This window comes from Mustela nivalis, assembly GCF_964662115.1.
Source record: "Mustela nivalis genome assembly, chromosome: 11".
Classification (NCBI taxonomy): Eukaryota; Metazoa; Chordata; class Mammalia; order Carnivora; family Mustelidae; genus Mustela; species Mustela nivalis.
In genome coordinates, this window is record NC_139030.1 from 11131739 (window position 1) to 11158854 (window position 27116).

Consider the following 27116-nt stretch of genomic DNA (forward strand, 5'->3'; position numbering starts at 1 on the left):
AAGTTTTGAGTGCCCTTTTTTTTTTTTGCCTGCTAGTGACTAAAGAGTTTGAAAGATGGGTTGGTCTGTAGACTCATTGACTAATTAAACTGTAAAGTCTTCACAAGATAACATTAAAAAGAAGACCATAAGAGTATAAAACATCAGGACGCCTGGGTGGCTCAGTGGGTTAAGCCTCTGCCTTCAGCTCAGGTCATGATCCCAGGATCCTGGGATCAAGCCCCGTATCGGGCTCTCTGCTCAGCAGGGAGCCTGCTTCCCCCTCTCTCTGCCTGCCTCTCTGCCTGCTTGTGATCTCTGTCTGTCAAATAAATGAATAAAATCTTAAAAAAAAAAAGAATATAAAACAGCACCACCGTGGTAATAATTATTAGAAACAAGTTGGAAATATCCTGAGAAGACTTAATTAAAATAGCCTCACATTATGGCCATATCATTAGCTAAGTAACAGGCGCTAGGAAACAACCCGTAGACCTGAGTGGCTTGCCATGAGAAAGGCGCGTTTCTCCCTCGGTGGTAGGTCCATCTGGCTCGTCAGGCTGTGTTCTACATGGTCACTTGGGGACCCGCGTGCCTTCCTTCTGATGGTCTTGCCGTTCTCTAGAGCCTCAGAGGCCTCCCCTTGACCCTTTGCTCCAGGCAGAGGAAGGGGTGAGAGCCTGCAGAGTGGAGGGAGAGGGGTCAGGGAGCAGGCCAGCAAGTGGCGCCCAGCAGCTTCCCCTCGCCTGACAGCGGGCAGCACATGGTCCTGAGGCCCCAGCCAGCCTCGTCACCGTGTGGTGGGGACGTGGGGTCCAGCTGTGGGTCCCACATCCTCCACCACCAGAGTATGTGATAGAGAAGAAAATTAACCCACCGAAACCAATGGGGAAAAGAAATCGCCAGCACGTGTAGGGTGGGCCCTTTGCCAGGCTCTGCTTGGGGTCCGGAGATACGATTGTGCCCCTCAGCCCTGCTCTGGGGCCCCGCATTGCCCCTCTTGAAGGAAGGAAGAAACTGAGGCCGGGGGAGGTTTGGTGACCTGTCCAAGAAACACTTTGAACCCAGGGATTTTGACTCAAGTCTATGCTCAATCATTACTTGGTTCTGCTTTGGTAGACACACAGGCTCAAAAAAAAAAAGGGCCAAGGTGGGCTGCATCAGTGTTCTTTCTTTCTTTCATTTGTTTCTCTCTTTTTCTAAAATCTTTAAAAATTATTTATTTATTTGAGAGAGAGATCGAGAGAACGAGGGGAGGGAGGGACAGAGGGAGACGGAGAAGCAGGCGCCCCGCTGAGAAGGGAGGCCCACAGGAGGCTTAATCCCAGGACCCCGGGATCATGATCTGAGCCTGATGCAGATGCTTAACTGATTGAGCCACCCAGATGCCCCTCATTTTTTTTTTCCTTAGCCAACAGTCTTTCCGAGCCCATGGTGCCATGTGCCAGGCCCTCTGTTGGATGGGGTGGTACAGGGGCATACCCCCCACCCTCGCCATCCTGAGGAGGCAGCTGGGGATATGCCATCGCTGAGAGGAGCCCCATCTCCTCCAGACCCTTCTATGGCCTCTACTTGCTTCCCCACCCTGAGAAGGTGCTGCCAGACCTTTAAGGGAAAAAAAAAAAGGCCATTGTTATTGGAAAGATGAAATCAGCCCGCAGGTTTCCAATGTCCTATCCTGGGTGTTTGTTTACAAAACAGAGGCTGGGCCTGGGGGTGGTGGGGCTGGGTAGTGGCACACAGGGCTTACTGTGAGGCTCCCGGCTTGCTTCTGTCCCCACTGTCTCTGGCACAGAAGACATGGTGGGGAGGACATGGCTCCTGCCTGATGTCTTCAGCGCCGTGTGGCCCAATTCCAGGCAGATTCTGGGTGACAGGGTCCTAGGGGCAATGCTGTGAACAGCCGTAGACATGGCCCCAGCTGGTGGTCTTCCAACATGTCCCCTGATGCCTTCATTAAAGGAATAGTATGTGGTAGGGCTTTCCAAACTCAGAGCTGTTCTGTGGGGCCCGATGGGAACTATGACAGGGGTTCTGAGGTGCCCAGGCAGTAAGGGGCAAGGTGTGCAAAACTCTGAGCTTGTCTAGGCTCTGTTGCTGCTGCTGGGGAACTTGAGGCCCATAGAAAGGAAGCAACATGTCGAGGTCCCCTGGTACCCGGTGGCCCACCCAGGCTGAGAAGGAACCCAGGTGCCCCTATCCCTGGGCCAGGGCTCTGTCCACAAACTCAGGCCCTAACCCCAACAGAGAGGTCAGGAACATGCCCGGGAGTGCTTGGTTCCCACGGAGGAGCGGCCACTGAGGGTGCTGCGCTGGTACAAAGCGGTGGCACTGGATCTGGAGAGCCGGGAGAGCTAGCCTTCCAGAGACAGGGATGAGGAGGAAGCTGGAGGGGAGTGAAGATGGCGGATGCTGGCAGTTGGCCAGCACGGGGAGCCCCTAGGTGACGGGTGAACCTGCGCCAAGGATGGCGGCTGAGGCAAGTGGGCAGACATTGCCCATCTGGCTTGGAGGGGCGGGGAGCCCAACCTCCCTCTGCCAGGAGGAGGGGCACATTGGTGTTGGGAGGCAGATATTTGTCGCTTACTGAATGCCTGCCATGGTTCTGGTACCTCATCAAGCTCGTGATGGACACCAGCTGTTTAACGCTTGTGACACCCATGAGTTAGGGCTGCTGTCCTTGTTCTCCAGGGACAAACCTCAGGCTTAACATGCTGACACGCTGTGGTGAGATGCTGGGCCAGAAAATACGGGCCAGCGCTCTGAACGTGGGGCTTCTGACGCAAGCCAGGGCTCCCGCTGCTTCATGCCATCTCGTGCACTGGGAATACCACCTGCTCTGGAGACCTGGAGACCGGCAACCTGACTGACTAGCTGCGTGGTGACCATTGAGTGATTTGAGCAGAGAGTGCTCGATCGAGGTTTGTTTTCACTGTCTGGGGCCCATGTTATGGGTCTCCAGTTAAAGGAAAGTGACCCAGCGGGGACACAGGACCAAGAGGGGCATTTGGGGATCTGAGTGCACATTTTATTTCTCTCAGTCAGTGCGACATCTTGATCCGAGGGTGAACGGACTCAACAATACAGTTATGGAAGATTCGCGTGTAAGGGGGAATATTAAATTTATTTTATTTATGTATTTATTGTTTATACATTCTTGCTACTGTTTTAAAAAATTTCTTTTAATTTTTAAAAGATTTAATTAATTAATTTATTTGACAGAGATCACAAGTAGGCAGAGAGGCAGGCTGAGAGAGGGTAGGGGGCGAAGCAGGCTCCCTGCTAAGCAGAGAGCCCGTTGCGGGGCTCGATCCCAGGACCCTGAGACCTGAGCCAAAGGCAGAGAATTAACCCACTGAGCCATCCAGATGCCCCTGTTCTCTGTATTTTTTTTTTTAAGATTTTATTTATTTATTATTTGAGAGAGAGAGAATGAAAGAGAGAGAGAGAGGGCATGAGAGAAGGGGAGGGTCAGAGGGAGAAGCAGACTCCTCACACAGCAGGGAGCCTGATACGGGACTTGATCCTGGGACCACGATCATGACCCAAGCTGAAGGCAGTCACTCAACCAACTGAGCCACCCAGGTGCCCCTTTCTCCATATTTTAAAAAGATTTATTTAGGGGCACCAGGGTGGCTCAGTCAGTTAAGTGTTTGCCTTCAGCTCAGGTCATGATCCCAGGGTCCTGGGACCAAGCCCCACACTGGGCTCCCTGCTCAGTAGGAAGCCTGCTTTTCCCTCTCCTGCTCCTCCTGCCTGTGCTCACTCTCTCTCTGTCAAATAAATAAATAAAATCTTAAAAAAAAAATACATTACACACACAGACACACACACACAGACACACACGCGCGCGCGCGCTCGGCCTTGGTCTTGGCTTTGCAGTCTAGAAGGGAAAGGAGGTCCCCTGGGGGAAGCCCGAGACTCAGGGTTCCCATCCTACATGCCACCAGCCACCTGCAGCCCACAGTTCTTACTGTGCCAGCTGTGTCTGAGAGATGTTGCCTTCTGTCGTCTTTCTAACCCTGGTGCATGTGTGTACAGGGAAATGCTCTTTCTGATCCTGCTGGGTTGGTCTGAAATGGCAAAGCTTGTGGAGCACAAGCTTGTGGAACATTTTTTTGGACACCCTTGCGCTCTGAGATAGGGGAGCCTATAGGGCACAGGCAGAATCCAGTGGTCTCCAAGAGGCTTCTACTGGCCAACTGCTGGGGCCCAGAGCTCCCCCTAGAGTGGCAGACCTTTCCCTCCCATTTCCTTCATGCCCAGGGCATGGGTCAGGGGCCGAGAAGCAAGTTTCCGAGGGTGTCCCCTGAGCTAAGTGCCGAGGTGGCGTTTTGCAGAGATCATCACGCTGTTGAACATAAAAGAGAAAAGGGTCCCTCTTACAAGAGGTTGCTTTAGAAGTAACGTGTTAAACATAACAGCCAGTTGGGGATGTTCATAGCTTATTGGAAGTGATGTCGACCGCGTTTACCCAAACATCTGTAATTCTGAAAACCATCCAGCGAGGTGAATACTATTATCACTCTTCTCACATAGGGGGAAATGGGTCTCTGGAAATGAGTGCCTTTTTCAAAACCACAGAAACTGTGGAGCCTGGATTCAGACTCCGTTCTGGAAATCTTCAGGTGGGTATCCGTGTCTTGGGGCCAGGCCAATACACGGGACATCCTCAAGTGTGTTCAGAACGTTCAGAAAGGATGCCCAGGAGTGGGACACTATGGCTTGCAGTGGGGACGTGGTGGGGCTGGGACCAGAAGCCAGCCAGTGGCTCCAGAACATGATCTGTGCTTACTCAGTTCTCCCCACGTAAATGTCAGCAAACGGCTCTCATGACCACACGGATGCCGGCCTTTCACAGGCATCCCCACCACCACGGGTAGGTGGCAATGATACCTCTTACACAGGGAGGAAGGCAAGGAGGTGATGGCCCTGGGCTCAGGCTAGTGGTTAGTTTCAGGGGGCAGAGGAGGGCAGTGGGAGAGGATTCAAGGTTGGGGCTGGCTCTGAGAGACTGCCATGCTCCATTCCCACCCCAGGCGGTGACTTCATGAGTAGTGTGCGCTTTGTGGTAAGTCCCTGAGCTGTGCGCCTGTCTGCTCTGTGCCCTCTTCTGTGTGCCTGTTACATTTCACAAAAAAAGAGCTTTAAAAGAAAGTGGGGACGAATCTTGTCATTCTGCAAAAGAAGGACGCGCCCCAGCCGTGGTGGGCGGTGTCCGTGGCCCTGGAGAAACTTCTGGTGTCTGTTTTTTCTGCACCTGCTCTTCTTCCAGTCTCTTCCATGAACTGGGGTTGGCAGTGCTGGGTCCTTGGTCCTCGTTCGCAGTGCTTGCTTGAACCGGAGATGGGGCCCTCTCCCCCATGCAGGGGCCTCGTCCGGGGGCAAGCCCCTCGCCACCCCACACCCTGGCAAGGAGGCCAGGCAAGGGCCTGCAGTTCTTCACCATCGAAGCCCCGGCCACTCCCTGCCACCAGGGCTCTGCGTGGGGCCCGAGTCAGGATACCACTGTGTAAGAGGTATCATTGCCACCTACCTGTCCCAAACACTGCTTCCTTGCCTCACGAGCAAGGAAGGCATGTCAGCCCACATTGGGCCAGCGGCTGCCTGGAGGGACTCAGGCAGACCTGGTCCTGACTTTTCCTCTGGGCCTTGGCTTCCGAGTCCATAGAATAAAGGTAATCACACCCACTTCCCACCATCGGTTGCCTGGTTTCATTTTGAGGCTGACGGAAAAGGGTCAGGCAGCAGGCTTTCATGGAGGGGCCTCTGCTGCGTGGCTTCCTTGCTCAAGACAGCCTCTCCTTTCTGCAGGCCTAGAAGGTGGCCGAAGCCCCACCCAACTGTGCCACTCTCTGGCCTAACATTTTTAGTCCCCTTGCTGGCTTCAGAGAGGCCTCCTGAGCTCCTCCAAACCCAAGTGGGGTCAGACACCCCCTCTTCTGGCTCCCAGGGCACCTGGCTTGCCTCGGCAATCTTGCTCAACCCTGTCCTGTCCTCCCACTGTGCCCAGGGCCTCTGCAGCCCAGGGACCTGACTTACTCAGCTCCACGTTCGGGGCCTGGACACAGCAGGAGAATGACCCGTGGGTCTCTCTCGACAGAGAAGCCCCGAGACCCAGAAGCCCCAGCGAGTGAGGGCGGTGGACCAGCTGTCTAGAGCAATGTCCCCCCGCTGGGTTCCATGCCTCTGGTTTAGCAGATGAGTCTAGATACCGCTCACTTCCGACGGTAGCCCTATTGCTGGGCTCCAGTCGAATCACCTCCAAAAGAAAAAAAAAATTATTTTTCCCTTACCTGAATTCAGATTTTGGGATTTTGAAGGGTCTGGGTTCCCGGGGAGGCAGATTCTGGAGCTGTGATTCCTATGTAGGACATTTCCTAGGAATGTTCTGAGGTCAACCGTGGAGAGGAGGGGAGGGGAGAGGCCGGGCTGCTCAGTGGTCTCAGTGACGGGCCCCACGGCAGCTCGAGGCTGGCCCACATTTCAGATTTGTCTCCACATGGGTGGTGGGAGGAGGCAGCCAGACCTTAATATCCCCTGCCTGTGAGTCACCTGAAGGAGGGGTGGGATGGGCAGAAGGAGGCCATCCTCCTAGAAACAGCAGAAGGCGTGCCCCACCCCCACCCAGCATCCTGAGGAGAAAGTCTTCATCCCTGAAGGGGAATCTGGGTGAATACCCTGTCACGTGAAGCTTTCACAAGGAAAAACCAGGAAACTGCTGTTTCTTGAGGGCATTCTATGTGCTAGGCCCTGTGCTTCATTTTCCTAGAAAACTCTCACCAGGGCTTTGGAAAGTGGATGTTATTATTATAATACCCATTTTCCAGATGTGAAAATAGAGGAGAAAGAGGTATGTTATCAGGAGAGGATCAGAACTTTGCTCCATCCTCCTGCTGCCCTGCTCCTGCCCCTGCACTCTCCCTTCTGTCTCGGTGACTTCTGTAGGCCTGCAGCTCGCCCAGGCCTCACTGGGCACCTGCCTCCCCGCCTAGCCTGCCAGCACTCAAGTGTGCTCCCGGTGACCAAGAAGCTGACTCCAGAATAAGACCTTACCAGGCTGACCACTGGGGCCAGGGCCCAGCAAGAGGTCCAGGGCAGAGCCAAGGAAAGGCTACTACAGCCTGGGGGCAGATGGACTGAGCTAGGCTCCCCCGGGAACTGCCCCAGGCAAGAGCCAGTGTGCAAACCTGGAGGTGGAGGACAGGGCTCTGAGGAAAGCCATGCAATGGCCACTGGTCACTTACATCCAGAGCATGCTCTGCACTGGGGGCCCTGGGCAAAGCGATGCAGCATCCCTGGCTCATTAGGCTCCTGGACTAGTGGGGAGACAATGATGGAAAACAGCCAACCAGAGCAACCCCAAATGTGGCAACACATCCCCTGGGAATGAACATGGCTCATGTCTGTCCAGAGGCTGGCGAGGCACCTGGCGTCCTTACGGCACATGCCCATTACTGACCCTGCACAGCGGATATCCCAAGGCCCACGTTTACAGAGGAGGTGACAAAGTTCTTTTTTATTTCTTAGATTTTATTTATTTATTTGAGAGAGAGAGAGAGAGAGAGAGAACACAAGCAGGTAGAGGTGCAAAGGGAGAGGTGCATGCTGAGCAAGGAGCCTGATGCAGGATTCAGTCCCAGAACCCTGGGATCGTGACCTAAGCTGAAGGCCGACGCTTAACCCACTGAGCCACTCAGGCGCCCCAGGAGGTGACTAAGTTCTAAGGGTCATTTGAGGCCACCAAATGTGGAAGGTCAGAATTGGAGCACGGGTCTCTCTTACTTTCCTTTATCCCGGCTTGAATCCTAATCCCTGCATGATGATCCTCTGAAGGGGCTTATGCCAAGTCCAGGTAGAATGGGAGGCCTCAAGTCCACTAAGGAAGCACCATGCCTATATCTGACCTTGGCTATGACTTTGGGAAGACCAGAGATCTGGTGTTTGGTGATGGGCCAAGAAAAGGGGCGGTGACTGGAGGAAGAAGACGGTCCTGGCAGGGTGCGGGGTGGTAATGGGGCTGTGCAGCTGACATCCCTTTTGGCCTTTAATCAAGGCCACTTCTCCTTCATGGGAGCTGGGATGTCACATCACACGAGGAGCCGAAGGCCTGCGCATCTTCCCTCCAGACGAGGGTGCGGGCACCTCTAAAAGGAGGCAGGGCACTGGGGTGCGTGGGTTGCTCAGTTAAGCGTCTGACTCTTGATCTCAGCTTAGGTCTTGATCTCAGGGTGGTGCATCGAGCCCCGTGTTGGGCCGCATGCTGGGTGGGAGCCTACTTAATTAAAATAAAATAAAAATAAGTAATATAAAAGGAGGCAAGGAGGCTCCCTGGTGGCAGCTTGAGGAGAAAGTCCTGGCTGGTGTCCCTGCTGGAGGCTGCTACCCACCACCTGCTCAGCACCTTCCACAGCCCACCCATCTCTCATTTTCCCTCTGCCACGGCGAGATGCTGAGTCTTTCCCCAGGGCCATCCTTTGTTGGACTATTCTCCTTTAGCACACTGTCCATATCTTTCTTCTCCTTCAAGGGCCACCACGAGACTCTCTCTTGCATGATGTGGTCTTGGACAACTCTGGCCTGGCTTCCCCCCTCTCTGAACTTCACGCCCTTTCTTAGGATTTGCAAAGTCCTTCGATGGCAAGGAATAGAGAAGCACTTGGTAGGTTCAGAAATGAGGGCAAAGGTGACCCTAGGGCCATATGATAGGATCGCACGATGGGCCTCTGAAGAGGGATGGGACCTTGGTGCCAGGTGCTGTCCTGGGCCCAGGAAACACACCTGCCCCTGTCATCACGTGGTGGCATTCCAGAAGAACTTGGAGCTAGGGTGAGGAAAAGTATCAGAAAGGGGTCCGCTTGGTCTTCCCATGTCTTCTGTACACCCCAAATCTGACCGTGAAAATATTTTAATTTTAATTTCTCCTGAAATCATCAGGAAAAACATGAATATACTAATAATGAATGTGTAACATATATTCATCTTTATATCAAGTAGTCAGAAAATATGATTAAATATTTTTGCAATGGAGGAAGGGACCCATTAGAGTCATGATGTGGCACTGACCAATGGCATCCTCTCTTCCTGAGAGGCCACAGTCACCTCCTGACAGGTCTCCCGGCCCTGGCCCCCTACTATGATCTGTCCACGAAGTAGCCAGAATAATCCTAAAACTGTAAGTCTCATCACTCAAGAGGCTCAGGGTGTCTAATGTCAGCATTGCCCCCTGTTACCTGCTCCAGCGTCACTGGCCTTCTAGGGCTGTTTCTGGAATGCTCTTTGGCCTCAGGGCCTTTGCACTTGTTCCTAGCTGGGAAGCTCTTCCTCCCAGTTACCTGCACAGCCACACCCTATTATTGCCTTCAGGCCTCACAGGGGGACCCATAGAAATGGTGCCCCCTGCAGGCTGCCCAGCGAGGGGGCTTCCTTATTCCTTCATGCAGGAACAGCCCCGGTCCCACGGCATCCCTCACTCTCTCTGTTCCCTGCTTCATCATACCAAAAAGGGGTGGATACAAATAGACCCCTGCAGTTGGGTGGGGTTGACTGTCCCCGCAGTAGGACGTTGGAACAGGGAGGATCCATGAGCTTTTTTTCACTCACCTCTGTATGGCCTGTTCATGGAGTAGAGTCCAGATGGGAAGGTGCTCCAGGAAGAGCAAGGACCGAGTGACAAGCCTGGGCCTCTCCAAGTGTCCCTGCCACTCTGCCTCTCCACCGGTCAGCCTCCTGCCTCGAGTACCTGTGACATCATCCTACAGCGCCCCAATGGCCCTGCCTCACCTCCCACCTTCAGTTCCCGGCTCTCAGCTGCCTGGCCTTTCCTCTTGCTTGTTCCCCTTCAGCTTCCTTGGAGGGACACTGGGCTCTCGGAGAGCCTGGGTTAGGCTCGTGGGAGTCAGCTACCAGTGGGTCAAGTGGCAGGGGAGGGGTGGCCTGGTGGCTCAGGACGGTGGCCAGAGCCGGGGGCGGGGGAACAGGAGTGTGGCTCATGCTCTCCTCTCCTCACCCTGCACAAGCGGGAACCCTGAAGATGGGCACGTCCCGTCCTGCTCTAGTATTTTCAGGGCACTAAGCTTAGTACCGGGGGAAACACAGATGTGAGCGAGTCCACACCCTATCCGGTCTCCCCCAGGCACTCACTGTCTGAGGTGGGAAACAGACCATCCCAGTGAAGTGTGACGGGGAACAGGAAGAGACAGTGGAGGGACTGGGGCTGAGTGGGGCTGTGAAGGGGCCCCACACCCAGCCTCTACATTTGGGGCTGTTCTCTGGAGGTGAGGCTTAAGGTTAGTGCGTTTTTAACTTATTTTCTGCATTTTTATTTTATTTTCTTTCAAAGATATTATGTATTTATTTGACAGACAGAGATCAAAAGTAGGCAGAGAGGCAGGCAAGAGAGAGAGGAAGGGAAGCAGGCTCCCCGCTGAGCAGAGAGCCCGATGCGGGGCTCGATCCCAGGACCCTGAGATCATGACCTGAGCCGAAGGCAGAGGCTTAACCCACTGAGCCACCCAGGCGCCCCATTTTCTGCATTTTTAAAGAAACAATTTAAGCTTACAGAAAAGATGCAAAATTGGTACAAAGAATTTTCAGTAACCTTCACTCAGTTTCCTTAAAATGTGATATTTTACCACATTTGCTTCTCTTCCCGCTTCCTTCCCCAGAGGGCTGGCCCTGGGAGTAAGTTGAGGGCAGGTTGAACTTGACCCAGAAACCCCTGGGGAGCCTGGCAGATTTGGGCTCTGGGCGCACTTTAGCTGTCCCTCTCCTGCAGGCGGCTGAGGGGCCTGGAGCAGAGGATCCCCGTCGCTCGAGGCTCTCGGTCCATGGGCAGGGATTGGTTTGCCCTATTAGTAAGAGGTTCGGTAAGAACAGAACGCACTCCAGCAGCTCAAGGATCAGGGAGTGGAAGGGCAGGGAAGGAAAGGGGGAAAGTGAGTGAAAGTGTGTGTCTGGTACAAACGGGACGTCTCCCGGTGACTCATCACTGCTCACATGGCCTTCCTTCCCTGTCGCCTCTCCTCCGCCTTCCGTTTGGCCGCCAGCACCGCATCCCCTGGCCATGTTCCCAGGCTGGGCCCACAGACTGGGAGTCGTTGGGAAGCGGGTTCGGATCCTAGCCGTGGCTGGTGTGGTAGCCTGGGCCAGTTGCTCGACCTCTCTGGGCCTCAGTTTTAAGTCTTGAACGTGGAAATGGCAGTGCCCCTTATAGGGTGTGGTGGCAGGGGTGACTGTTCTGCACCAAGCAGGCTCCCGGGCAGGCCCGGTTCAGTCCCCGCTCAGTGCCGGGTGGTGGCCAGGCGGGTCTGTTTGCCAACGACATGCTCTTCTTCCCTAGCTGTGAGGCAGACTCCCGCTAGCCAGGGGGGAGCCCTAAGGGCAGGCCTGGAGCACATTCACCTGAGCCCTCTTACCAGGGCACACAGCACAGAGCAGGAGTGGAGCAGCTACTTGGAGGGAGTGCCCCCGGGAGTTCCGGTGGCCTTACAGGGCACCTTCACACCATCCACACTGATGTCCTGTAACATCTGCTCAGGGGCAGGTAGCCCAGTCTGGGAGGCCGCAGTGTTGCCTTGGATGGGCATCCACGTAGGCCAGGCCGCCGTGAGCCTCCCCTCCCCAGGGTGCACTCCCACCCCCCACCACGGGGCTAATGCAGAGGCAGGATCTGTGACCAGGGAACCAAGGTGAGGTAATGCAGGAGCTCGTGGACAGGATGTCAGAGGCCCTGGGCACCTGGACCATGGGGGTCCCAGGCTGTGCCCCGCATGTGCACGTGGAGGGAATGTGGGTGTGCTTGCTGGCAGGAGGGGCCCGAGGAGTCAGTCGCAGCCCTCACTCCTGTTCTGCCCTTCCTCTGCCACCTGAGGTAAGCTGACACCGGCCATCCTCCTGCAGACTTGCATATCACCTGCCTCTCTTGGCTGCTCTAGGAGGTTTGAAGGTGTTGCAAATTGCTCTGCGATGTTCTGGAGCCAAACCATGTCCCTGGCCTGCAGCCCATCCTCCAGGGCTTGGCATCAGGCACACTGTCCCTGGAAGACAAGCTGCCTTTGAGGGTTTGGTGCTTTGAGGACTTTGGTTGGGAGGGCTGGGTCAGTGGCATCTCCAACGGGCTGGGAGGGGGGACGTGCCTGCCTGGGGAATCCAGCAGAATCGAGGTGGTTGGAGGACACAGCTCTGGCTTCAGCCACTCCAAGTTGCTTCCAGGATGAGCGGCATTGAGGTGAAGGCTTGTGCTCTGGAGCCAGACAGCTTGGGGCCGCTTGCTAGCCATGTGACCTTGGACAACTAACTTGGACTCTTGGTGTCTCAGTTTTCTCTTCTGCAAAATGGGGGCAGTAAGAGTCCTTGCTCTGAGCAGTGTTGTGAAGGCTTCATGACCTAATACAGGTGAACTGTTATGAGCAGCCTGAACAGCTGTGTAACTGTGACGTTGGTGAGGGTGTAGAAACACCCATGGTCCTTTTGTAGGGGTGGGGTGAGGCCAGCCTTCCCTTGCCTGACCCTCGCGCTGTTGGTGACTCGGCCCCAATCTGCAATCCAGCTTCCTCTCTAACCTCTCCCCTCACTCCGTGGAAGCCACAGTGAGTCACTTGGGCTTCCCTGAGTCTGGGGTGGGGGGAGCTCTGGTCACTGCAGGGAAGCTCCTCTGCCAGGCCACCCCCTACCCTCAGCCCCAGCGTCCCCTCCCTCAGCCCCTACGGATCCCCAGAGTGCTCCCTAATAAGTATCCTGCTTGCTGATCTCTGACCCAGAGTCTCCTTCCTGGAGCCCAGCCCTTAGCAGATTCTTGTGACAAGCCCACAAATCCTGGTTGAGGGATTAGGGGGTCCCCCAGAACATAGAGGGACAAGCTTGGGGGCTACAGAGCAGGAAATACCATCAGGCTACCCAGGATGCTATGGGCAAATACTCCCTCACCCCTGTGGCTGGGACCCAGGCCAGACACCAGATCTCTGCCACGCTGTCCCCAAACCAGTGGGGTGCATTCAGCACCTGCCGGAGGGGCTCAAGGAGGCTGCAAAGGGCAGATTGACTCGGGACTGGAAAGAGGAGCGTGCAGGGGTGGCTTGGATTCAGGAAAAAGCCTCCTTTGCAAAAACGTCATGCCTCCTACACCTCACAGCAGGAAGAGTCTCTTAGATCAGCTAACCATGGAACTCCTGAGGGCTGCCGTCCTGGCTCATTCATTTCTGCTCCAGGGTCTGGCACTGGACTGAGGACTGAGGGGTACTCAGTGGGCATCCAGTGGGTGAATGAATGAAGTGCAGTTAGGTCTGTTTCCATTGGAATGTAAACCCCATGAGGGCAGGCCTATGCCTGTGTGTTTGCTGACCCAACCCAGTGCCCAGCAGGGGACAGACACACTAGTTGGACAGGTGAGTGAATGAAGGAGTTCTCCAAACTGTAGTCTACAGATGGCCTTAGCATTCCACAGTCAGTGTTTAAATGAGTGTGGGAAATGCTGCACATGGGATCTTAATAGCACGTTAAGGCTCTGAGAAGGTCTGCAGTGAAGAAACTCTTTCACTTTGTGTTATCCAATATATGCCAAATTTATTCTCCCCCTATCGACAACTCACTGACTATAGTGGGCCACAGAGAATGTTTTGGGAATTGCTGCTTTGATTGGAGAATCTGAACTAGAGGCCACAGGGACTGTGCCCTTCTCTCCGACCTCTGCTGTCAACCTCACATTGAAGAGCTCACAAGCTGGTCTGCTCCCGTGATTTTAAGGCTTCGTTGGGGGCACAGCTCTCCTACCAGGGGAGAGGGGAGGAGAGTCAGACCTCTGTTTGGGGAGAGGGGAGGGGAATCAGCTCCAGCACAGAGGTGCAGGGAGAGGCCACTGTGTAAGAAACTGGACTGCCCTTTGGGACAAGAATGCCAGTCTGTGGGCAGAGGGTGACCACTGAGAGCTTCTGTAGGGCGCTTTGAGGGCCGAATGGCAATGTGCTGTGAGAGGGGCCTGGGGCAGGTTTTACTGGGCCCCCTTGACCACAGCAAGATACCCCTCTGAGTTCTCTGAGCTCCAGCTCCCCAGGCTACCCGCCTTGCTGGCTGCTTCACAGCATCCTCTGGGGGGACCCCTCCTCTCCCCACCCCCAGCACTTCTCCACTGCGCCTACTATGCCCGGGTGTGAGTCAGTAGTGTTTGTCACTGCTGGAAGGAGGACGGGAGTAGGGAAGGAGAGGGGACAAGCGCACGCCTGGCCTTGGGCAGCTCTCTCGCTCTCTTGAGATTGGCAGCAAGGATCAGTTGTGAGCGCGCAGACTGAGGAATGGCTGGACCTGCTCACATTCTACCTAGTGCGGCCGATGAACCTGAGACTCAGGGCAGGGGCCACACCTGTTGTCTGTGTCTTGAGGAGGGGCAGAGCTGTGAGGGGACTGAGGAGGAGCTGGGGGGAAGGAGTGGAGCGATCCGGAAGGTTTCACAGAGGAGGTCGTCCTGGGTAAGTAGAGAAGGCTGAGAGGACGGACGTGCCCAGGACGTGCCCAGGAGCGGGGCCTTTGCAGATGGAGAGACCAAATGTTAGAACGGGAAGCATCGTTTCTGGAGAGCCCCAGGACCAGCTCTGAGGAAGGGAGACTGCCTCGGCATGGATCCCCAGAGCTGAGCAGAGCCCTTGCATGGAGGAGGGGTCTCAAGTATCTGGGATCCCTAATGAGGTGCCCCCAACGGAGCCTTAAAAAAGCGGGAGCAGACCAGCTTGTGAGCTCTTCAATGTGAGGTTGACAGCAGAGGTCAGAGAGAAGGGCACAGTCCTTGCAAGAGGACATGCATGTCCCAGACCAGCCAGCTGTGCTGCACCCGGACCCGAAGTTATAGCCCATCTGTGACAGACACTGTTGGTTGTTTGCCCAGCTCCATGCTCCTCCACTTCTCCTTGCTTCCCTTTATGAAAACTAAATCACTCACTCGTCCCAACTCCCCTGCTGCTCAGAGTGTACGTGTGACATGGTTCCGGACAGTAGCAGATTAGTGGAAGTCCCTAGGGAGGGGCAGGGTTTTACTGGGAAGAGATTTTTGGCCCCTTTGCCCTTCCTTATCCTTTGTGACTGGAATGTGGCTGTGAGGCTTGAGTGGCAGCAGCCATTTTGTCACCATGAGTCAATCAGCGGAAAGGGAAAGGCTCTCGAAGTATTTGAAGCCAGATGTGTTCCTACCTACTACAACATTTAGAGAAGAAACGTTTCTATCACTGCCACTTAGAAAGGGAGTGTCACAGAGGTGAATGCCAGCAGTGCCCATGCCATGCATCAGCCTGAATGTTTACACGTGTGAGTCCATTCTGAGAGGTGCAACTGGAGTGTCCCTAGATCAGATTTCTAAATCCTTGGACTGTGGGACGCTTACCCCATGAGCTTAGAGAGTACAGCTGATGTGCAATAGATGTTGAAGGAAGGAACGAACAAATCTCGCCTTCCCAACGGGAGCTGGGTTCCTGAGGGCAAGGTCTGAATGTGCCTCATCCCTGAGTGTCCAGTTCAGGGCCTGATCCAAAAGGCAGGGCCCTGTTTTTCTCTGCTGCTCCCAGACACCTTGATGGATCCCAGGTTTTGGGGGGGGCCCTCCACAGAAGGCCATGTCTCTCCCAGAGACCCGAGTCCCTGGCACAGTGCCCTGGGCTGTAGCAGGACGGCGGGGGAGTAGGTGGCCTTTCCACAGCAGAGCGGCTCTCTGAATCTGCTTCAAGTCTGCTGGAGTCTTTCTCTCAGAGGATGTCTGAGTTTGATTGAGTTACTTGTCACACAAGGGCTTTTGGAGCCTTCCATGTGGGTAAAGATTGAGGTCTGTGTTCCAGCCTGACCCAGTTAGGGTTCCATCCACGGCATTAGGGCCAGATAAGCCTCTCAGATAAGGGTTATGTTTATTTAGATTGGGGTTAATATCAGAACCAGAGCTTGGGGGTCAGCTACAAAGTTTGGGTCATGTTTTTGTCCCTCTCAGGAGATGTGGAAGTTGGAGTCAGAGTTTTACAGGGCTCCAGTGCTCCAGTGCTCAACGCGGAGCAGGCCTGGGGTCACCCACTCTGAGCCCCTCCAACCACCCCCCACATGCCCATTGCACCTGCTTAGGAGGGGGCTGGTGGGCTCTTGGAGTTCCTCCCAGATGTGTCTTAGTCTGTTTGGTGACAGTGCCACCTTTCTGTGGGCAAGGCCCCGGCCTTCTACTTCTGGGCTTTCTTCCTCCTTTGGACACCCAGGAAGCTTGCAGTAAATGCTGACTGCATGAATGCAGGAAGTCAAGTCTGTATCCCAAGGGCAAAGCTCTCAGTCTGGTGGCAAATTTTCAATTCAGTTAATCTAATTATTTTCCATATTTTTATTGATTGTGGAAGATGTAAGGAAATTTTTGATCTTTTGCTGGTTATTCATTCTTCTTCTATCCATGTACCCATCTGTTTACCCACTTATCCATCCAACCATCCGTCCACTCATCCATATATCCATCTCATAAACATTTTTAAATTAAAAAAAAAAATTTTATTTTTAGTTTTAAATTTCTTTTTGGTGTTCCAGAATTCATTGTTGAGGCACCACACCCAGTGCTCCATGCAGTACATGCCCTCCATAATACCCACCACCAGGCTCACCCAACCTCCCACCTCCCGCCCCTCTGAAACCCTCATATTGTTTTTCAGAGTCCATAGTCTCTCATGGTTCATTTCCCCCTCCAATTTCCCCCAACTCCCTTCTCCTCTCCATCTCCCCATGTGCTCCTTATTATTCCTTATGCTCCACAAATAAGTGAAACCATATGATAATTGACTCTCTCTGCTTGACTTATTTCACTCAGCATAATCTCTTCTAGTCCCGTCCATATTGATACAAAAGTTGGATATTCATCCTTTCTGATGGAGGCATAATACTCCATAGTGTATATGGACCACATCTTCCTTATCCATTCATCTGTTGAAGGGCATCTTGGTTCTTTCCACAGTTTGGCAACTGTGGCCATTGTTGCTCTGAACATTGGGATATAGATGGCCCTTCTTTTCACTACATCTGTATCTTTGGGGTAAATTCACAGGAGTGTAATTGCAGGGTCATAGGGAAGTTCTATTTTTAATTTCTTGAGGAATCTCCACATTGTTCTCCAAAGTGGCTGCACCAACTTGTGTTAACACCAACAGTGTAGGAGGGTTCCCCCTTCTCCACATCCTCTCCAACACTTGTTGTTTCCTGTTTTGCTAATTTTGGCCATTCTAACTGGTGTAAGGTGGTGTCTCAATGTGGTTTTGATTTGAATCTCCCTGTTGGCTAGTGATGATGAACATTTGTTCATGTCTGATAGCCATTTTCCATATCATGCCATTTTTCATGGTCTGATAGCCATTTGTATGTCTTCATAGGAAAAGTGTCTGTTCATGTCTTCTGTCAATTTTTTTTACATGATTGTCTGTTTTGTGTGTGTTGAATTTTCATAAACATTTTTTGAGGTCTACCTTGTTCTGGAAATTTGCTGGGCCTACAAAGAAAAGGTGAAGGAGATACTGAGATTGTTTTCAAAGAACTCAGACAATAGATGGGATCAGAACAGTGAGTGGGTAGGGGTATAAGAGGACTGTAAAGAACCCAAGTTCTGTGGGGTCCAGAGGAAGAGACCCAGCCCAGCCTGGAGGAGCTAGGAAAGTTTCCTAAGGAAGAAGCCCCAGTCTTGAGAGATGAGTGGGGGATCCTCTGTCAAAGAAGAAGAGAAGAGCACCCCAATAAGAAGAAACAGAACATGCCAAGGCCCGGGGCCAGAGAGCATGGTATAGCCTTTGGAGGACTTTACAGAGCAAGCATGGGGAAGGTAAGACAGGGAGAAAGCTGCCTATAGGAAGACGAGAGGTCTTGGAGGACTTTGTCCTGAAAGCCTAGGAGCCAATGGAAGGATTTTGAGCAAAGGATCACCCCGACATGAAACACATTCTGGGGCCATCATCCTGGAGATGTGCAGAGGGTGGGCAAGTTTGTGGTCCACATTCCAGTGGAATGTCCGCAAGAAGAGGGTGTCACCTAGCCTGTGACAAACAGTACCAGCTCTGCGGTCCTGACCAGAGCCAGGCAGGCCAGGGGGCTGGGGGAGAGCCTGGAGATGGGAAGATGGCCAGGGGTTCGTGTGTAGGCAGGGCTGACTTTGTAGCTGATGCAGGGGCCCTTCTGGGCCAGGGGCTCTAGATGGTTCCCTGCCAGCGTATGACAGGATAGGGAGTGCTGGCCTGCTGTAGCCAGGCCAGTGCTCCCCATGCTGCTTTGTTGCTAGCCTCTCACGTCACCTCCAGAGTGACCGGATGTGAGTGGGATGCTCTCAGGTGTCCCCTCAGAGCCAAGTCCCTGGGGGCTATGAGACCCCCAGGACCAGAAGCTGGCTCAGGGCAAGCAGACAATTATCTCTGGAGCCTGTTTCTCTAAGTGCCTCTTCTCCGAGCTCTGTTTGTTCAGGTCTATCAGCCAGGTGAGCCACGGAGGGGAAACTGAGAGCAGGGTTGCAGCATCCAAGAAAAACCACCCCAAAGCCCAGACCAAACTGCCTCTGAGTGTGCCAGCTGCACTTGCCAGAGTCATCAATACCCATTGTTCTTCCAGACAGTGTTCCCACTGCACTTTCGACCATGGTGCTCTGGGGAACAGCGAGGTGTGGGCTTACGCTGTGTGGAGGTCCCGGCTCAGGGTGGGAGGGGGCCAGTGTGACAGAGAAGCATGAAGTCTGGGTTCTGGGGCTGCTTCCCCCAATGGAAAGAAGAACATGTTGTACGTGCATGACCTTAACCAGGAAACCCAAAGTTTGTTGATCTTGAGCGCCTGCCGGAATTTTGGCCCCGATTCTGGGCTCCCTACCCAGGGCGTGCAGTATGCGGCCTGCAAACACTGGATCTGGGGGTTTGCGGAGGAGGGAGATGAGGCTGGAGTGTGTGTGAGATCTGGGTAGATGTGGGTCCCTCTTCCTTCATGGCCGGCCAGCAGGGTGGCTGGAAACTCCCCAGGGGCCCTGCTTTCCGCCACTGCCTCTCTGTGCTCTGTTCAGCCTAGGGGTGTTTCTGTTTGTGTTTCATTTACTGAGTACCTGGACCCTGGGCACGGCGCAGAGTGCGTTGTGTGCATTGTTTCAGAAATTCTGCAGGGGTTCAGCCCGTTTTACAGAGGAAGGAATGAAGGGCCAGCGAGAATCAGGTGAGAATCAGGAGAGAATCAGCTACCCAGTGAGTAAAGGAGGCAGACATGCTAACCAGCTGTGAGATGAGTAAGATCCAGGCCTTGGCAGTCGTTCCTGGAAGAACATTCTTCCCAGAACACAGAATAGAAGACTGAGAAGTTCTCAGACACATGGTCTTGACCGGAGTCTGCTCCAGCAGACTGTTAGGGAGCATGACTCCAGGAAGACAGAGTGAAGCGGGAGGGAAGGGCAGCTGATGTCACATGCAGTTGAGAGCGGGCTCCCCAGTCTAGCTCTGAGAAGCTCACGACCTCATCCTAAGGTGCTCCTGCATCCCACCCTCTCAGGTTGTGACAGTGGGGCCCCCAGGGAAGGCATGTGGATGGACAGGAACACAGAGCTGGTCCCCGCAGAGGGATCCAGGTGGCTGGAGCGGGAGAGGGGTGAGGTCCAGAGAGTCTGACGTGCAGCAAATGAGTCGATGCATCCAGTCTCCTTGACACCTAGCTGGGACACCGAGTCCTAGAGAGGGGATGGCTAAAGCAGGACCTGCCTGAGATCACCTGACTCCCCGACCACTGAAATGACCACAGTGGTGGCAGGTGAGGCCTGGCCCTGTGCATCTAGGTAGAGTCTGTGTGTGTGTGTGTGTGTTGTGTGTGTGTGTTTGAGAGAGAGAGAGAGAAAGTGTTAGAGTGACACATAGGTGGACAGGAAATGGAGCATGGACACAGCCCTCTCTAGAATGTTCTCAGGTATGTAGGCCCCGGTATGAAGGAGGATGCCCCGAATTTCAGGGCTGGGAGGTCCCGGCTCAGGGTGTCCAGGCCCCTGTCCTAGTCTTCGAGGGACATCAGGTCAACCTCAGCCCAGCCAGTGTGGTAACCCCAGTCACTCCCAGGAGGAGCAGTGATGCGCAACAGCGCGTGTCCTGCGTTGGAGAGCCATGCCCACTGGGTCCTCAGACAGCCAAGGGGCCCGGGGAGAACAAGAATGATGAAAAACCGGGTTGCAGCATCCAAGAAAAACCACCCCAAAGCCCAGACCAAACTGCCTCTGAGCGTGCCAGCTGCACTTGCCAGAGTCATCAATACCCATTGTTCTTCCAGACAGTGTTCCCACTGCACTTTCGACCATGGTGCTCTGGGGAACAGCGAGGTGTGGGCTTACGCTGTGTGGACGGACACAGCTTAATGGGATCTGTTCCCCAACCGGCTCCACCCCCCAGCCTCCCACAGCCGAATCACGGAGACGGAGGCAGCTGCCAGGCTGGATCAGGGCAGAGAGCCGGCACCAGGCCTACCCCAACTCCAGTCCTTGAAAGCTGGCTGACCTTGGCCTTGGGTTCCTCGACTGCTCAAGAGGGTAATTACAGGTGGCCCACGCAGTCTCATTGTGTTGGCATGAAGGATACAAAAGTTCCTGGAATTAGTACCGAGCAGGACTGAAATGCAAAGTGTTCCTGCTACTTCTCCAGCCGGGCTGGGGGGCTTCAGTCTCGGGGCGAGGAGTGCGGGTGTCCTAGTCAGTCAGACAGGCCTGGAGCTCCCGCACTGCTCTCCCCCATACAAGGCATGTTGTCTTCCAACACTTTAGCTTCCACGTCTGTAGGAAGGTGCCGTGATAAGGTGGGAGAGCTGGAGGATGCCCACGCCTCGCTCTTGACACCGTGCTAAGGGGTGTGGGGATGGTGACAGTGATGTAGAAACATCACTCTGGTTGCTCTCCGAGGACCACCTGCAAGGCGGCTGGTCCAGGGTCCCCAGGCAAGTACCATGGACAGAACCATGGCCATATCTTCTCTGCTGAGGGCCAATGTCAAGACATTCTTCCATGAAGCCCTCTAGAGTTCTTCCAGCAGCCACTGTGGACCCTCCTCGAGGCTTCTAGACCCCACATCATCTATCTATTCCACTCTTTTAGTACTTGCTAATTAGACTTCAATTCTGTAGGTTTCATAGGCTTCGTGCTGCTTAGACTTTTCAGAAAGGGCGTGTGACATTGTATGGGCTTTGGAAGGTGTAAACCCTGGAAAAATCCAGTTCCCTTGTGGGTTCCCAGCCTCTGATAGGAGTTGGAACTAAAATTGAGCCCACAGTCCAGTGGGGAGACAGATGGGCATTTATTCTCATTGCAGAGTCATCTGGGTTAAAATAGCAATTTTTAATTACATGTCATTATTTGCTCAGCACATTCTTTACATTCGGTATTACACTAAGTAAATGTGTAACATAATTGTTGCAAAACTCTCAGGAGGTAGGTGTTTTATCAACCTGATTTTATAGAAGCAGAATCTGGGGTCTAGGGACCTGCCCAAGATCATGTAGCAAATAAATAGTGGAATTAGGATTTGAACCCAGGTGTTTCTGATCCCGGAGTTTAACCATGGCTTTGTGCTGTTTTGATAGAGAAAAGTTCTGGCTGCAGTGGAATCCCAAAGGAGGGTCATAATACCTAAATTGGCCAGAGAAGACTGGGAATGCTTCCTGGAAGAGGTGATGCTTAAACTGAAATTTTTTATAAACTCAGCTTTTTTTTTTTTTTTCAGAGAGAGAGAGCAAGTGTGCACAAATGCATAATGGCAGGGGGCAGAGGGAGAGAGAGAGAGAGAGAGAATCTTAAGAGTCTCCATGCCCAGCCTGGAGCCTGAAGATACAGGGCTCCATCTCACCACTCTGGATTGTGACCTGAGCTGAAATCAAGAGTAGGACGCTTAAACAATTGAGCCACTCAGGTGCCCCCCACACCCAACTTTTTTTTTTTTTTTTTGACAGAGGGAGATCACATGTAGGCAGAGAGGCAGGCAGAGAGAAAGAGGAGGAAGCAGGCTCCCTGCTGAGCAGAGAGCCCGATGTGGAACTCGATCCGAGGACCCTGGGATCATGACCTGAGCCGAAGGCAGTGGCCTAACCCACTGAGCCACCCAGGCGCCCCCACACCCAACTTTTTAATGGACATTTTCAAACTGTCACAAAAGTAAAGAAATTATGAACTAGATCTTTGAGAAATGAGGCAGAGTGTAGGGAGCCCGTGGTGGAGCCCAGGGTTGTCCAGCCATGTGGCACCTTGGGGCACCCACAGCCAGAGGGTCTTATCCAAGTGTAAAGTGTGATCAGGGCAGCATGGGGAGAGGCCAGGCTGGAGAGGTGAGCAGCCCTTGGGAGCTGAGTGACTGACAAGAAGATTGTTTTCTCTCTTTGGATTTCTACCCTCTGACTGGGGCAAAAAGATGAAGGAGCTCACTGATTTTGGATTTTTCCAGCAGCAGGTCAGTCAGTAACTACTTGGAGTTTGGCACAGTTGGGTTCAATCAAGTGTGAGGACTTAAATCTTTCAGTAATGATGGTTCTAGGCAAGGAATGAGAATCTCAGTCATTCCCATACAGTCTCAGCGCATGACAGAGCCAGGCGACTTCATGGGAGCTGGGACAGCCACACAGGGAGGAGGCAGGGGTGGGTGTGGCCCCAGAGTTTCCAGCCAGGGTCCCCAGCAGTCGTTTTCCTTCCCGGCATGTTCACATAAAGCAGAGACGGTTGTTGATTGGGCTTTAAAAATGTTTTATGGCTGGCTGTAGTTTCTAACACTGGGAATGTCCCCATGTGTCATGAGAACAGCAGACTTCCTAAGGAGTGAGGGACGAAATTCCCTAGGATGTCCACAGCAATGAAAGCTGTCAGGATGCCAGGGCACAGCCCACATCATCAAGGGTTGGACTTTGGACAGCTTTGCAGTCTGTGTGACAGTGTGCTGACTAACTGTCCATTTATTCACCCATCCACTTACTCGCTCTACTCACTCGCTCCATATTTATGACCCGATCTTGTCTCTGGTCATTCTTCTGTTCTGACATCCAGGTATCACAGGTTAGGTGAAGAAAAAGCATGAGTAACCAGGAAGGAAAGTTCTCTAGCACTCCTTAATTTCCTTGTCAGCCTGTCTCTCTCAGGACAGGCTTTAAATACTGGTGAGCAAGGAAATGCCAAAGACAGGGTGTATCTGAACCATACTAGGACTTGTAAAATCCCTCATCATCTACTTGTGGACAAGATGGAAAGAGAAATGTCAGGAGCATGGGTGTGGCCACTTTCTCGCTATATGTACTCAACAAGTTACTCAATGTCTACAGCCCTCCATTTTCCTCAGTGTAAGGGTAAAACCAATGTCTGCTATACCCTAGATACATAACACCCGTGGGAGACTGAGGTAAGCATGTTATGCGTATAATTTGATTTTGTCTCACAACTGCATGTGGTGAGTACAGCCAATTCTTTCCTTTCATAGGAGAGGAAACTGGGAACCTAGAGGGGTTAGTACTAATCCCTTGTCACAGGGCTGGTTGATGGTCTAACTGGGATTTGAACCTGGAAAGTCTGATTTCAGAGACTCCGTTCTTAGACACTGAACTCTACTTCCAGGTTATAGGGTTATTTTGAGGCCATAATAATCTTGTTGATGTAAATCACACAATGTGGTGCCTGGTAGATGCTCAGTATGTGTTAGCTGTGATCTTTTTTCACTTGATAATTGGGTGGGGTATAACTGAGTCATGGCCTCACTCAGGCAAGCATGGCTAATGGGTATCTCTGTAGGTAGGCCATACAGATGCTCTGTTCTCATTCCCTTCCTGCTCTTTATATTTCATGCTGGGATGAGATTGGCATCTGCACACTTGTGGTGTGTGTCACACAGCTGGTTGGCACTAGGAATATAAAATGGATAATAGAATATAAATTCAATGAGCTCCTCAACAGACAGTAATTAAGAGTAAAATCTAATGAGATTAAATTTAATAAGGATAAATATATGGTTCTGCCCTTACAGTTGGGTTCAATTTAATAAGCATTTATGTACCATTTTGTGTGTAAAATATTTGGAGTGAAAAGTTGGATAAGAAGCAGTCCCTACTCTTGAAGACTTTTCTTCCCTCTAAAAAGTGACTGCCCAAGTAAAAGATATGCCTTAGATGTACTTTTCCTCACACAGACCCTCCCTGCCCACTCTGGGACCAGCCTCCACATCAGACTGAACTAGATATTGATGGCTCAGTAGCAGCTCACAGGAAACACACTTATGAATTCTGGTGTTGTTTGTCTTTCTTCTGGGCTGCATAGAACATGGATCCCACCCCACCCCCTCATGTGGGAAAATTGGCCACCTTATGATGTTTTGTGGCCTCATGTTCAAATTGCCCCATGTGGGGTCTAATTCAGACTGACCCCTAAACCCTTTTGCACATGGTCCTTGTGATCTTTAAAGTTAAAAAGGAAATGAAGAGACTGTGAAAATGATTTGAGAGACAGTGATGGATAAGAAGACAAAGAAGATCCAATATATGTATGAGAGCAATGGCTGAGGAAGAAGACGAAAGCAGTGGGACAGAATGAATATTAAAGTCTACTAAATGAAGGGGTGCCTGGGTGGCTCAGGCCATTGGGCATCTGATTCTTGATTTCAGCTCAGGTCATCACTTCAGGACCCTGGGACTGAGCTCTGCCACCTCAAGCTCTGCACTTGGCATGGAGTCTGCTTGAGATTCTCCCTCTCCCTTAGTTTCTCCCCCCACTTGCGTGCTCTCTCTCTAAATAAATAAATAAATAATAACAAAATCTTTAAAATATATTCAATTAAAATTAAATTGATTTTTTAAAAAGTTCCCTGAAATAAAAAGAACTTGAAACAAAATATCAAAGTGTGGCACTCTGTACCTAGGAAAATTGGAACAGAAGGGCTGTGATGAGACTTACAGTAAAATTAGTAGATTTCATCTTATTATTTTTTTTAAAGATTTTATTCATTTATTCATTTGTGAGAGAGAGTGTGAGCAGGGGGAGAGGGACAAGCAGACTCTGTGCAGAGTGCAGAGCCTGACACTGGGCTCGAGCTCATGATCCTGAGATCACGACCTGAGCTACAATCAAGAGTCAGATGCTTAACTGATGGGACCAAACAGGGGCCCCTAAAATTAGCAAATTTTAAAGAAAAAGTCTTTTGGATATGTAGGAAATAAGGCCAGGTCAATCTAAGGCTGCACAGTCCTGTATGGTAGTTGGCCAGCCTCACGTACCTATGTAGATTAAAATTAAATAAAATTCAAAAATCAATTCCTTTCATGCTCTAAGTGCTCAGCAAGGACACATAATTAGCGGTTATCACAACAGACAGCACAGATTCTAGAAAGCTTGCATCAGTGCAGAAAGTTCTGTTGGATGGCATTTCTCTAGGGAAAAGAAGTCAGGTTGGTCTCAGATATTTTGTCAGAAGCATTTCATGCCAGAAGACATTAGATGAACATATTTACGTCGAAGGAAATAATGTGTGAGCTAAGGATTTTCTTTCTTTCCAAAGTGACCTTGAAGTATAAAGACCATGAACTGTTATGGACTTGTAAGGAGTCGGGCAATACAATTCACATGAGCCCTGCCTGAGGAGGCTATTAAGGCACGAGTTTCAGACAAACAAAATCACTGGAGACAAACCAACACAAGGCCTAATGGAGACACTAAGTGATGACCTGTAGATCGAAGGCTGAATCGTGGTTGGGCAGGAAGCGGTGCAGGACATAAAGGCTGCACGCTCTAACGATGTACGCAGGGCAACCACCCAAACGAGCCTTCACTTGTGCTTGCTCATGCCGGTGTGACTCACCAGCCCTTGCCATCAGACAGGGAGCCCATGGTGCAGAATTTCAAAGAGCTAAATGGGCAGAGGCGAGAAGGGTAATGTTCTGGCCATGAGCAAAAGAGGCTCAGTGAGCTGAAGACCCAGACCTCAAGTCTAAGGGCTGGTAAACCATCCCCACCCTGTTCCAGCTCCCAGCCTTCTACATGTACTGGCTGCTTGTAGGACCACTTGGCTTATTTCTCAGGAGGCACTGGGGCAGACCTAGCTTGGCAGAGCCCTTGGCAGAAGCTCTTACCCCAAGGGGCAGCACGGCCTGACATGTGGACTTGGAGCTCAGGCATGCTCCCAGAAGACCTGGGAGTGCTCTCTTGGTGCTCCCCCCACCACCCCTAGAATCTCCTGATACATTCCCTGGCTTGGGATTGGCCCCCTGTTCTGGCAGGCCCAACCTGGCAGTGGTATCTGGCAAGCATCAGCTCAGCCCGCCTTGAAGCTGGGAACAAAGAGACCAGCTTAGCCCAAGCTGTCACCTGCTTCTCAGAGGCCTCAGGCCTCATGGCGGAGCAAAGCCCCTGTGTCAGCTTCCCGGAAAACAGCTTTGGAGGGGGATTCGGACATGCCTGGTCCATGTCCTAAGGGAAGAGATGCTTGTCCGAAGGGACAAGGAGACGTGCCGTGGGGGATGTTTTTGGCAGAGGAGACCTCATCCATGTAGCTACCCCTCCTGCCCCCCAAATTTACTGAGTGTGTACTAGGGGCCAGGTCCAGTGCCTGCCCTGGGAATACGCTAGTTACAAAGTGAGCGACATCTCTGCCTTTATGGAACTTAGAGTCAAGTGCGGGATACAGATTATAGCTGAGCAAGGAAGTGAGACAGGCATGAATGAACTTCATAACCTCGATCCTGGGTGTGCAAGAAAATGTAACTTTAATTTTCTATAATTTACCTTAATTCCTCTTCTGAGACTGCATTGCATTGGGAGAGCAAATATGAAATGATCACGGTTCGCTGGGGGTTCCCTTTTTTTCTCTTTTGTGGGTTATGTCTAGGTTCTGGGAGGCCTGTGCGGTTCCATGGACCATTTATGTGGCAGGGTTCCTGGGTCCAGCCTCCTGCCCAGCAGGCCTGGCTGCCCTCCCAGGGCTCAGTTCAGAGTCCCCTCATGGGGCTCTACACCTCCTCAAGCTCTCAGAGACCCGCCCTGGATCTGTTCTTCACCAGGCCTTGGTGAATATCCTAGAAAAATATAACCCCACCACCACAAGCAAATGAATCCATACCTAGAAGTCACGTCAGAGCCGTGAAGGGGAGGAGGAGGACTCTTCAGTAGGACAAGGAGCTTGTTTTGGATGGGGAGGAAC